Source organism: Rutidosis leptorrhynchoides, chromosome 1 (genome assembly GCF_046630445.1).
Source record: "Rutidosis leptorrhynchoides isolate AG116_Rl617_1_P2 chromosome 1, CSIRO_AGI_Rlap_v1, whole genome shotgun sequence".
Taxonomy (NCBI): domain Eukaryota; kingdom Viridiplantae; phylum Streptophyta; class Magnoliopsida; order Asterales; family Asteraceae; genus Rutidosis; species Rutidosis leptorrhynchoides.
Window position 1 is genome coordinate 177301244 of NC_092333.1, and position 12187 is coordinate 177313430.

Consider the following 12187-nt stretch of genomic DNA (forward strand, 5'->3'; position numbering starts at 1 on the left):
ATTACTGTTTTAGGTAATTTGACTTATGGGATCAGAAAATGTACTTCATCATTTCCTCAATTAGAAGCTACAAACTGCACAGATTCAACGGCTACAAGCACCAAGCCAAAACAGCATCTTTCCTTATTTGTAGAGGTCGTTACAAAAGTACATTGGAGCCATACCTCAAACTAGAATTAGCTGTTAAGTTCTTAAGTGTATATAAACACACTTGCACTTGTAAAAAATAATAACATTTGTATCAATTCTGTCAATTAGCGAACTGATCAATACAAATCATCATTTGGTTTTTTAATTCTCTTAATCTAACATGGTATCAGAGCTTACGGTTTGCTGATCCAAAATCAAAGCAACCAATTATGGCTCAATCATCTACCACTAACCAAGCTACCATGTCCATAGTTGACGGTAGCTCAGGATTGAACCAAGCTACCATGTCAACTGTGGACGGTAGCAAGTTCATTAACCCACAAATTGAAAAAACATACATGGATGTTCTTTGTCAAACACCACCCATCAATAAAACTGAAAACATCATAAACCATCATCATCGACAACCTCAACCTTTGAATGGTGTCTACTGTAGAAAAGTAAACCACACAATTATTCAATGTTTTGAGCTCATTGGTTATCCCAATTGGTAGAAACATAAGCACGATAAAGTGGTGAAGACGGGAACAGAAGCCACCGGCGGCCACCTTGCGGTTACCGGTAACGACCACTCAAGCTCCAACCGGTCAACTCAGAAATCAAAAAGAGGGATCTCAAATTTTAATTTACCTCAAAAATCAACTGAATGGGTGAAGGTTAAACCTTCAAACCCTAATAAATTGCAACATTCGGTCAAAATAAATAGGGAAAACCCTAGATTGACCGGAGCAAAAATGGCAAATCATAACCGTTTCAGTGGCTTACAAGAACTGATGGAGGAAGAAGAACAATTAGAACCCAATTCTCAATCGACAAAATTGAAAGGGGATAACCCCAATAGATCAAGAATACCTCTGATTTCTGCAGAAAGAAAGGGATTGAAATCCTTTAATCGACCATCTGAGATTTTATCAGATAATAAATCTGTTTCTTCCATCAATAAAGAAAGAAGGGTTGGAATTAGGGATGAACAAGAACGCGTGAGATGTAAACAGTTCTTGGATACTGGAACAAAAAGATCACGTGTGGGTTTTATTGGGAAGGAACAAAAAGACCACGACTTATTTGGAACAAAAAGAGTCACGTGTTGTTTTAAAAGTGAGGGTATTGGGCTTAATCAAGTTATTGGGCCAAATTATAAACAAAAAGAGATGGGTTGTTTTAAAAGGGGTGATATTGGACTAAATCAATGCATTAGGTCAAAACAAAAAGGGAATGGTCAGGCCCAAAGTCCAACTGGTTGTATTAAAGAGGCCAAAATCTTGAATTTAAATTATTTTGATAAAACCCAACGAGATCAGGCCCAACAGTTTAACTTTGTCGAGGTCCAAAATTTTGAAAATAAAAATTTAACTGATAACTTATGTTTGACCGAAAAAGGCAATATTATTTCAAATAACATTAAGAATAACAAATGGATTTTTGATTGTGTTGCTACTCATACTATGAGTTTTGAAAAATCCGACTTTTATGCTCAATCAAAACCTCGGGTTAGTAAAATTTAAACGGCAAATGGAGGTGTTGTACAAGTTGAAGGGGGTGGAAAAATTGAAATTAATCCGACTATGAACTTATCTAATTGTTTATATATTCCAACCTTGTCACATAAACTTTTATCTGTTAGTCACGTTACCAAAGAATTAAATTTTTCCGTTTTACTACACCCCACTTTCTGTATCCTTCAAGATATTCGAACTGGGGTGATTATTGGGCATGGCACCGAACGGGGCGGGTTGTACTATGTGAATAAAGTAATCCAACAAGGTACCCTGATGTTTGCTCACGGAACACCTACGAGGGAAGCTTGGTTATGGCATAGGAGGTTGGGTCACCCATCTGCCGGATACTTACTTGCTTTATTTCCAAGTCTTTGTCCATCAAATGTTACATTAAATTGTGAAACTTGCATTTTGGCCAAAAGCCACCGAAGTACTTTTAAACCTAGTAATACAAGGAAAGATGTACCTTTCGCTTTAATCCATTTGGATGTTTGGGGTCCTGCACCGGTTAATGGGGGAAAGAATTTTCGATACTTTGTCTTATTCATTGATGATCATTCACGTATGACATGGATTTATTTTCTGACTCATAAATCTGAAGTGTTTGAAAAGTTTTCCCATTTTTATAAAATGATACAAACTCAATTTAATAAAAATATACAAATTTTGAGATCCGATAATGGGGGTGAATTTGTTAATACTTCAACGAAACATTTTTGCGAAGAAAACGGGATTATTCACCAAACATCTTGTGCTCACACCCCCGAACAAAATGGAGTAGCCGAACGAAAAATCGACTACTCTTAGAAATGACAAGAGCTTTATTAATTGAATCAAAAGTTCCAAAAGGTTTTTGGCCCGAAGCTCTTGCTTCCGCTACCTACCTTATTAACCGACTACCTACTAAAGTTTTGGGCACAAAAACTCCGAAAGATACTTTTTCTCAATTTCATACTCTTCCAACTTCATTTAGTATTGAACCTCGAATATTTAGGTGCTTGGTTTTTGTACACATTCTGAAAAATGAACGCACCAAACTAGATCCTGTGCTATGGAATTAACCAAAAAGGGTATAGATGTTATAGTCCTAAAAGAATGAGCATATTAGTTGCCTGTATTATGTGTTAATTATTGAGCATATTGTCTACATTTTAAAGGTTACGTCTTGACACATCAACTTTTTGGCGCCGCTGCCGGGGAGCGGTTTTGTTTAAAAGATTTTAATAGATTTTTAGTTATTCGATCCTTTCGTGGGAAGTTATTTTCATGAAAGTTATCTGCTTTATTTTTATTTTTGTTTGTTTTGTTTTTCTTTTGTGGTGTGATTGCAGCTAGGTTACAGGTATAATATGGATGGGTATGATTGTATGATTTCGGAAGCCATGTATGATGTCCAACAATCGGGTGAATCATCGTTTTTCATGGGTATGAATAATGATTGGTATATGGGTTCTTGGGAAGCTAGGGTTGAACCAAGAGGTGTTTGTGAGACTTTTGGAGGTTACTATATGCCCGAGGAGTGTGATGATAGTCTTATGTATCATTATGCCCCTATGGACCAACCATGGGATTATTATGAAAATGGTAACTCATCCTGGAATTCATCTCAACAACACTTTCAAATTCAACAAGGAGAGGAGAGTCAGTCGAATTTAGAAGATATAATTTTAGACTTCATGACAAACGAGATTGAACGAAGCCAAAATTTGCAAGAAACACTAGCGGGCCAACAAGAATCCATTGAGCGCTTACAGAGGACCATGAGCTGTCTACTCCAGCAAATTGAAGAAAGGGAGCCAGACACTTTTTCGGCTAATTCACTAGCTGATTCGAGGGGTAATACGCAGATACCCGAGGTGGAGAGTGTTGAGCCTACCATTATTATACCACCTACCACCCAGTTATGTCCACATTTGCAATGCTTAATCCATGAATTGATGAGGGGGAATTGCGGACGATAGGTTGGTATTCATGGGATAGTGATGATGATGACGTTTTAACTACCGAGGTTGAAGAAATGGAGTCATCAAAGATCATCGACGATGAGGAGTCTAATATAGTGGAACCATTTGAGGAGTCACCTTCTCGTGTGGAATTTGTATATCCTCACGAGGTTAGCACTTGGAATATATTAAAAGATGATCCGTTTGGACATGATCCACATGAAAGAATAAAATTTTTGCTGCAAGCCACACTTAGGAGAGAGTCACGTGTTGACTCTCGGGTTAGGTATTCATTTTTCAAGAAATTGAAAAAAAAATTATATGATATATTATATACCACCCGAGGGGTTAATGACTGGCTCACATTACTTATTCGTGGAACTTTTTCCACTAATTTTACATGTCGTCCGATAAGTGTGGGGAAGAATGACCACATTAGGTATTAAAAGAAGGGGTAAAGTTGAGTGCACAACTCATTAATAAATATGCACCATATAAAATGAGTATTGTGCTATATGCTGCAATTTTCAAAGACTGGCATGAAGTTCAGCAAAATACTTGCATGATGATTGGTCTGTGATAGCGTTTAAGGAATGGATGATGTTCTTATCGTGACAGCCAATTAAGCGCCATCATCCCGTGATCTTCGGCTTAAAGCCTAGAAAGTATTAAATCTCTTTCATACTATCTGCCCTCTCGAATTTTACAATTTTTCTGATTTCATGTAATGAGGGCATTACATGATCTTAAGTGTGGGGAAGGAGTAAATTCTTTCGGGTTTTACAAAAAACATGGTTTAAAATGGCTTAAAATGTGGGTTTTACAAAAACATGGATTAAAATGGCTTAAAATGTGAAATTTTTTAACTTTATAAATTCATTTGCATGAATTTATTTTGTATAAAAGACTCAAGAAATAGCCAACTACGAAAATGATCAACACGCTATATCGCATACTTCGCGCAAGGATTCTATGGTACTTTGTTGAATGGGAAATCAAATCTAATACTCATTGAATTAAGGAAGTCAAGTCTTCTAAAATGACGCACTTGCTAACTTATGTTAGAAGATGTAGTCCATAACAGCTGTAGGTTGACGTAAAATCTTGAAAAGTCATCTCTATCATCGGCTGAAAATCCACCTCACCTCAACATCAAACAGGGTTTTTGGTGGTCAAACTTATCCTAACCATGAGATGGATCTGTCTCGTACAATGGGGGGCACAGTGCAAATTAGCTTTTAAGACTAATGAATCTAATCCCCAGATGGATGATCTCCGTAAAGATCAACCGCATCTATGTTGACTGCGGTCAATATACATATGCCATAACAAATTGAGGTGTGCAAACTCATGGTTCACCGATGATATTTGGACATGATATAGTTTCTTCTAAAACTTATGCTATTTTATGAACTATATTGTGTAAAACCATTTTTAGGACATACGGTGACAAGTTCCATGATACTACAATCATGGGGGCGAGTAGCTTGCTAAGTGCCGACTGAAGCTTCGGTTTTCAGTTAGCCTCAACCGGACTTTGAGGTTAAACCTGAAAAACTTGATTAGTGTAAAAACTAACATGACTATTTTTAAAAATATCAAAGGTTTTCCACAAAGATCCTAATTTCTCTAAGGATCCAAATTTTCAAGAAATGTGGACTTTAAAACCCACCTTTCGACTTTGGTGTGATTTCAATTCGCGTGTGTACTCCAAAGGTGTGTGTATACTCAAAACGCACGTATGTGTTACATTGTGAAATAAATAAAAAGTGTGAGTGTGATTCGTATGTGTTTTCAGAAATGTGTATGTTCATTGTAATATATTTTAGTTTTTGTAAGTCTTGCTTGAGGACAAGCAATGTTTAAGTGTGGGGATTTGATAACGACAAAATTATACATATTTGTTGTAGTTATTTCGATCCGATTTTGTATCATTTTTTATGTAATTGTTGTACTTGTGTATTGTAATAAGTTAAAATGTGTGTATAATCCATTGTGAGTGTTGAAGTGAAGATTTATCGAAAACATTGCTGATTTTAGAAGATTCTGCGCACCTGCACCGTTTTGGCCATAACTCGGTCATACGAACTCAAAAAAAGGTGAATCCGGAGCCCAGACGTCCGTAACTCAGACCACTACAACTTTCATTTAGACATTTCATCATTTTACTCAAGGGATGCGACGCATCTGAAAGGGATGCGGCACATATGTGCAGTTTTCTTGTTCGAAAGTATTAAATGCGGCGTTTCACAGGCATACAACGCATCAGTAAGGTCAGATGCGGCGCATCTCTTTTAGATGTGGTGCATCTAGGTATAAAACGTCAAAAATGAGCTGGAAATGACCTGTACGTGAGCTGGGTGGTAGGTGAGAAAGTGATGCGGCGCATCACAAAGAGATGCGGCGCATCGGAGGCTGAAATACCTACTTTTCTTGCTATTTAAAGGGTCTAAACTCATTCTAAACATACACCACAATATAGACCAGTTCTAGTTCGAGAAGGGGGCTTCCCCCAGCCATTCTAAAGGGTTCTTCACCCTTTTGAGCATCAAGATTGAAGAAGGGATCATACGCTACGATAGGTACTATCGATTTCATTTATTTTAGTGATAAGATTATGAATTCCTATTGTTTTGATTGTATCGTTGTAACCTTCATTATTATGATTGGCTAAAGCCTTGTGTGTTTACTTTAATGTAAGATTTATGGTTTGGGATTGTTCTACCTTTTAATGTTATTTAAGTTACTATGATGTTTGATTGATTAATTTACCATTTCCAACCAAAAGAACCATAGTTATGCTAGTTTGGTACTTTCCTTCAATTACATAGACTGTTAACTACATGTGACACTAGGAACACAATCTATTCTTCAATACTTTTAGTAATCTAGATGGGTAAACATATACTTAATTGACGACTTTGCTATATGTTTAGATCGATAATTGAATAAGTACTAGAACTACATAGTCATGAATTTACCTCAAGTGATTGTTGTAATTTAGGTTTTACATGAGTTTAACCTGGTTGGGTCTAATTAATCTAATCAATCTAAATCAATTATGTTCTTCCATAGATCCATTGTTGTAAGTATCCATTTACTCTAGTTCAATTATACAAGTTATGAATTGGTTTATGTGAGTTTATCAATGTTCATGGCTTGTACTTCAACCCTTAGTGATTTAGACATCTACATGTGAGTGTAGGATGGTAATTGAATGGTAACAAGATTTCACAATCATGTAGTTTATTTAGAGTGATCTTAATAAACTAGGTTTTATGTGAATTCAACCAAGGAAGAGTCTTATTGATTAAACATAGGTAAAGAAGAACTAATGACAAGGTTTATGTGAATTTACTAAGTTTATAGTTCTCGGTTTATAGATATTGTGAGATTGATATGAACCATTTACTTGTAACTACAAAATCACGGGTCTAAGTATAAAAGAACAATCCCTATCATTTATTTAGCATTGAAGTAAACACCGCCTTCTCATCCTTGTTATTTATCTCATTTTATTTCCCGTTTGTTACTTAACAATTCTACAATTAAAACTCCCACTTTAGAATAATTAATCGTCTAAAGTCCTTAAAACAAACTTCTCCCTGTGGATCGAACTGGTCAATTTACTTGTTAGTTACTGCATGATCGGGTTTTAGTTGCCTGTATTATGTGTTAATTATTAAGCATATTGTCTACATTTTAAAGGTTACGTCTTGACACATCAACATGATTAAATGCTTCCAACATGATACGCAATTAAACTTGTTAAGACTTGATTAATTGAAATGGATTTTATGTAAACGTTTGACCACCCAGTTTGTCCGATGATTCACGAACGTTAAAACTTGTAAAAATGACATGATATATATATATATATATATATATATATATATATATATATATATATATATATATATATATATATATATATATATATATATTAACATGATATAATGATAAGTAAGTATCTCATTAAGTATATTAACAAAGTATTATATTTATATGTATATATTCATACTACTAATTTAAAGAGTTTTGGAACAATATATATGTTACTATTTAAACGACGTAATTAACTTATGTTAAATTGTATTTACATACAATGTATTACGAGTATAAATACATCATTAAAAGTATTGAATACACTTTATAATGTATTAGTGGAATATTATGTCATGCATAACATCATCAATTTAACTTATACTAGATATTAGTCAAAAAAAGATAACATAAAGTATTTACTATTCGTATATACCAATAGTAATTTACATGATTGATGTATTATGTCATGCATAACATCATCAATCTTATTATGTCAAGCATGACCTAATGGTTTTTAACTTATACTAGATATTTTTCAAAAAATAACAAATTACAACTAGTATATAAAGACACCATATTTGATCAAATTTTTACCATTTCATTTTCTAATTTTTACTTTAAGTTTACTTACACACACATACTCTCTCTAGTTCTAGTATCCCTTTCTTTGTTCTTCATCTATTTCTAGCAAATTCAAGCTTCAAAATCAAGGTATTAACCTTGCCTAAATTCTTGATCAATTCATATGTTTATAGCTATCTATAAAAGAATTTATAAACTAGAACATAGTTTAGTTGATTCTAAACTTATTTGAAAACTAATATAATCTTTCTAACTTAACTCTAATAACACTTATTTATATGTATTATGATGTTATATTAAGTTAATATAAGAACTTATAACTTGTACATATGGAAAACACCTTGAAACTTAACATATATCCTTTAATCTCCATTCGGTAAAAAGCAGGCTGTTTTGGATTGAGAATTAAAAACCTATCTTAGACTTTGAGTTCGAGGCTAAGACTTTGGAAATATGTTAATATATGTAAATAAGACTTCCAGTATTTTTTTCATGATTTTAGAAAAGTGGAAGTATTTTATCAAAAATCATATATTGGGTGGATGCCGGGATTTTTCCAAATCTGTCCACCGACACAAAAAGAGGGTAAAGCTCTAAAAATTACTACTTGAGATGAACTTTTCGAATTGGTTTTGTAAAATTTACTTCTTAATGAATCCATAGCAATTTGATTCACTTTAAACGGAGTTACAATGAATATTTGGCGAGCAAAACAAAATCTGCTAAAATTAACGTTGTATGGACGAAATTTATATTATAAAAACTATATTAACCATATCCTTGTTAACTTTTCCTATATCCTATATATATATTTGGACATGTTATTAGTAGTATAACAAAATATTATAATCTTGGTTAATTCTGTGATTGTATATATGTATAATAATATTCTTGGTACGTCCTAACACAATAAGTATACAATACGTTTTGATAAATCCTAAGACAATACGTACACAATATGTCTTAGTTAATTCTAAGACAATACGTATACAATACATCTCTGGGTTGATGCAAAGACAATACGTATACAATACGTCGTGGAGTAATTCTAAGATTATATATATATATATATATATATATATATATATATATATATATATATATATATATATATATATATATATATTTGGACTTTTCGGACTATTTTGGACTACTAACAAAGGACTACTAACAATGGACTACTAACATAAAATGTTAAAAATTATTATATAAGTATTCTATGAACTTGCTTTATTTTATTCATATGTCGTATTATTATCTAAATCGTTATTATTGTTATAGGTTCATGAATCCAAGGACGACGGTCATATTTTTAATAAGTTGAAAACATATTATTAATATACTTTTACTACTGTGAGTATATAGTCTCATTTTTAAACTCTAAAAATATTTTGGGATGAGAATACATGCGTTTTATGTTTTACGCCATAGACACAAGTACTTAAAATATATTCTACGTTGAGTTGTACCACATTGCATATTTGCCCTAATAGCTTGGTAACTAATATTTAAATGTTGTAAGAACATGTAAGCGCGAATCCTATTGATAGATCTATCAGGTTTGACAACCCCAACCGGGCTAGTCGCTCTAGTAGCGTAAACGGTTGCAAAGTACTTCATTTTTACTACACTTGGTACAGTGTAGGGAGATTTCATAATAAAGGGAATATGCCACATTAATGGTTAAGTATGGTTACCGAAGAGCTCAACAACTTATAGAATACTTTTATACACTTGCGAGTGTACATATATTTATAACTATGAAATCTTATGGTCTATATTTATATCGATGATAAAACTATATATCTCACCAACCTTTGTGTTGACTGTTTACGCATGTTTATTCTCAGGTCCTTAAGAAAGTCTTCCGCTGTTGCATTATCTGAGCAAGCTGTGCATGGAGTCTCATACTTTTATTTAAATAAAGTGTTGCATTCAATAAAACCTTTGTCATGTATTATATTCGACTGTTACGTCACGTGTTTAATATTTGGAAATCGATGTATTTTGGAGATTATTTCTTAAATAATCGCCCACTTGTTTAAAACATGCATTATGTATAATAATGATGTGCTTTTTATGAAACGAATGCAATATTTTCTAAAACGTATCATATAGAGGTCATATACCTCGCTATGGGACCAATGAGAACGTACTGCGTTTATAGTAATATGGACGGGTCGTTTCAGTTGGTATCAGAGCTGGTTTAAGCTGTGTCATCTGCTTAATCGTAGAGGGGGTTCTCACAGTGTTACCTGTGACGAAGCATTGGCTCTTACTCCTCGCGGTCCGAATATGGTTGGTTTTGCCGAGAGGCAGGGCCGTAAAATCAGTGTCTGAGGTACACTCAGTGGTCACCAGGCGGTTAGCTGGGAAGGTACTGGGTGGGACATGTGGTGTCCCCAATTGAGTTTCAGTTGGCATCAGAGCGGTGGTCTTAGCGAACCAAGTGTTGCATTAGTGTGTCTAACTGATAGTTGTTAGGATGTATTAGTAAGTCTGGACTTCGACCTTATCTGCATATTAAAAGTTTTGCTTATCATTCTTGTCGGAAATTACTTGTTTATCAACTTAAGTCTAGACGCGTCTTATTGCAATTATTGCATAGATAGTGTATAGACAAATATTCATATCTTATCGTATCTATCACAGTAGACTTTGCCTGACATATTTCGTAAATTCCTCCGTAATCTACGAAATCTTTTGTTCTATATATATAGATATTCTATGTAATTAGAATATCATCCGAATTCAAAAATCATTTCATATCGAAAAATCCTTTATTCAATCATACAAAATGGAACTCGCCACTAGTTCAAGTTCCTCGGATTCCGATATGGAGTTTCACTCGAGCTCCAAAAGCAGTGTGACTGGAATGGATCAACCAATTAGCCATCATCTATTCTGGATGAATTGGGGATGGGTTCATAGTCTACTCAATCATTGGCGACAAGAAGAAGGCGATCCCTTCCATCCACCACATTTCCCTCTTGGCGAAGAACCTGAAGCACTTACCGGTGAACCTGTTCGTAATACCATTTTCTCTCTCATTTCCAGAGTATCTTGTCATGACTATATACTATCTCGAATTCTGATCTTATTCATCCGCTCGTCCGAACCGACAATCATCTCAATGTAATAGAAGAAGTCAACGAGCTTCGCACTCGAGTAGTGGCTTTGGAGAATTTGGTGCAAAGATTACAAGCACCAGCAGCAGCATCGACAGCAACAATACCATCATCAGCAACACCAACAGTATCATTACCACCACCAACAATCACATCTGCACCCCACATCTCAACGTCACAATCTGTATCTCGAGCATCAACGTCATACGCACCGTAGATACCAAGGAGTACCAACAACAACAAACGATGAAGTATTGATTCATAACTTCATCGGAGAAATATTTTACGGTGATTATGTAATCTCTAAAGTCTTAGAGATTATTTATTCTAATCATAACCGTAAATCAAGATGAATGGATGAATAGAGATGATACAGGGAAGAATAGAAACCCTGACAGGAATGGTGTGTACGTTACAAAATAAACTTGTTATACAAACAGCACCAACAGTATCGTCAGCATCACCAGCACCGTCAGTACTGTCAACATCATCAGCACTAGCAGCACCTATAACATCACAAGCTCTGACAGTTCAAGAATCACCGTGGACATCATTACGAATCAACAACGAGTATATTGTATTAATGAGTTATGAAGTATTAACTCAATTCCTCTGAAGAATTTATATGTATATCTTATATATATAAATTTTGAAACCATCATAAATCTTTTCGTACTAAGCTATTATGTATGAATTGAAAAAGGGTAGATACTACTTAGTTAAATTCATATTACTAATATGCTATAATCCTTCGATTAACGACTTAACCATCGTTAACCACAATCTCTGTTTCAACTCAATGAATACCGTTTCATAATAAATCAAGTGTATTATTCAAATATATGTTTGATATTACACTTTCATCAACGATGTACTCGAAACTTTTTAGATAACATCATTCGCACTTTGCGAAATTCACGAGAATTCCACGAGCATCAACATCCTTTGACAAAGAATATCAATAAGAATAAATAATGAAGTATTTATACTCTGCGAAGATTATGTAATCTCTAATGTTTTAGAGATTATTCATTTCTAGTTCCAGTCGAAAAGTAAATGA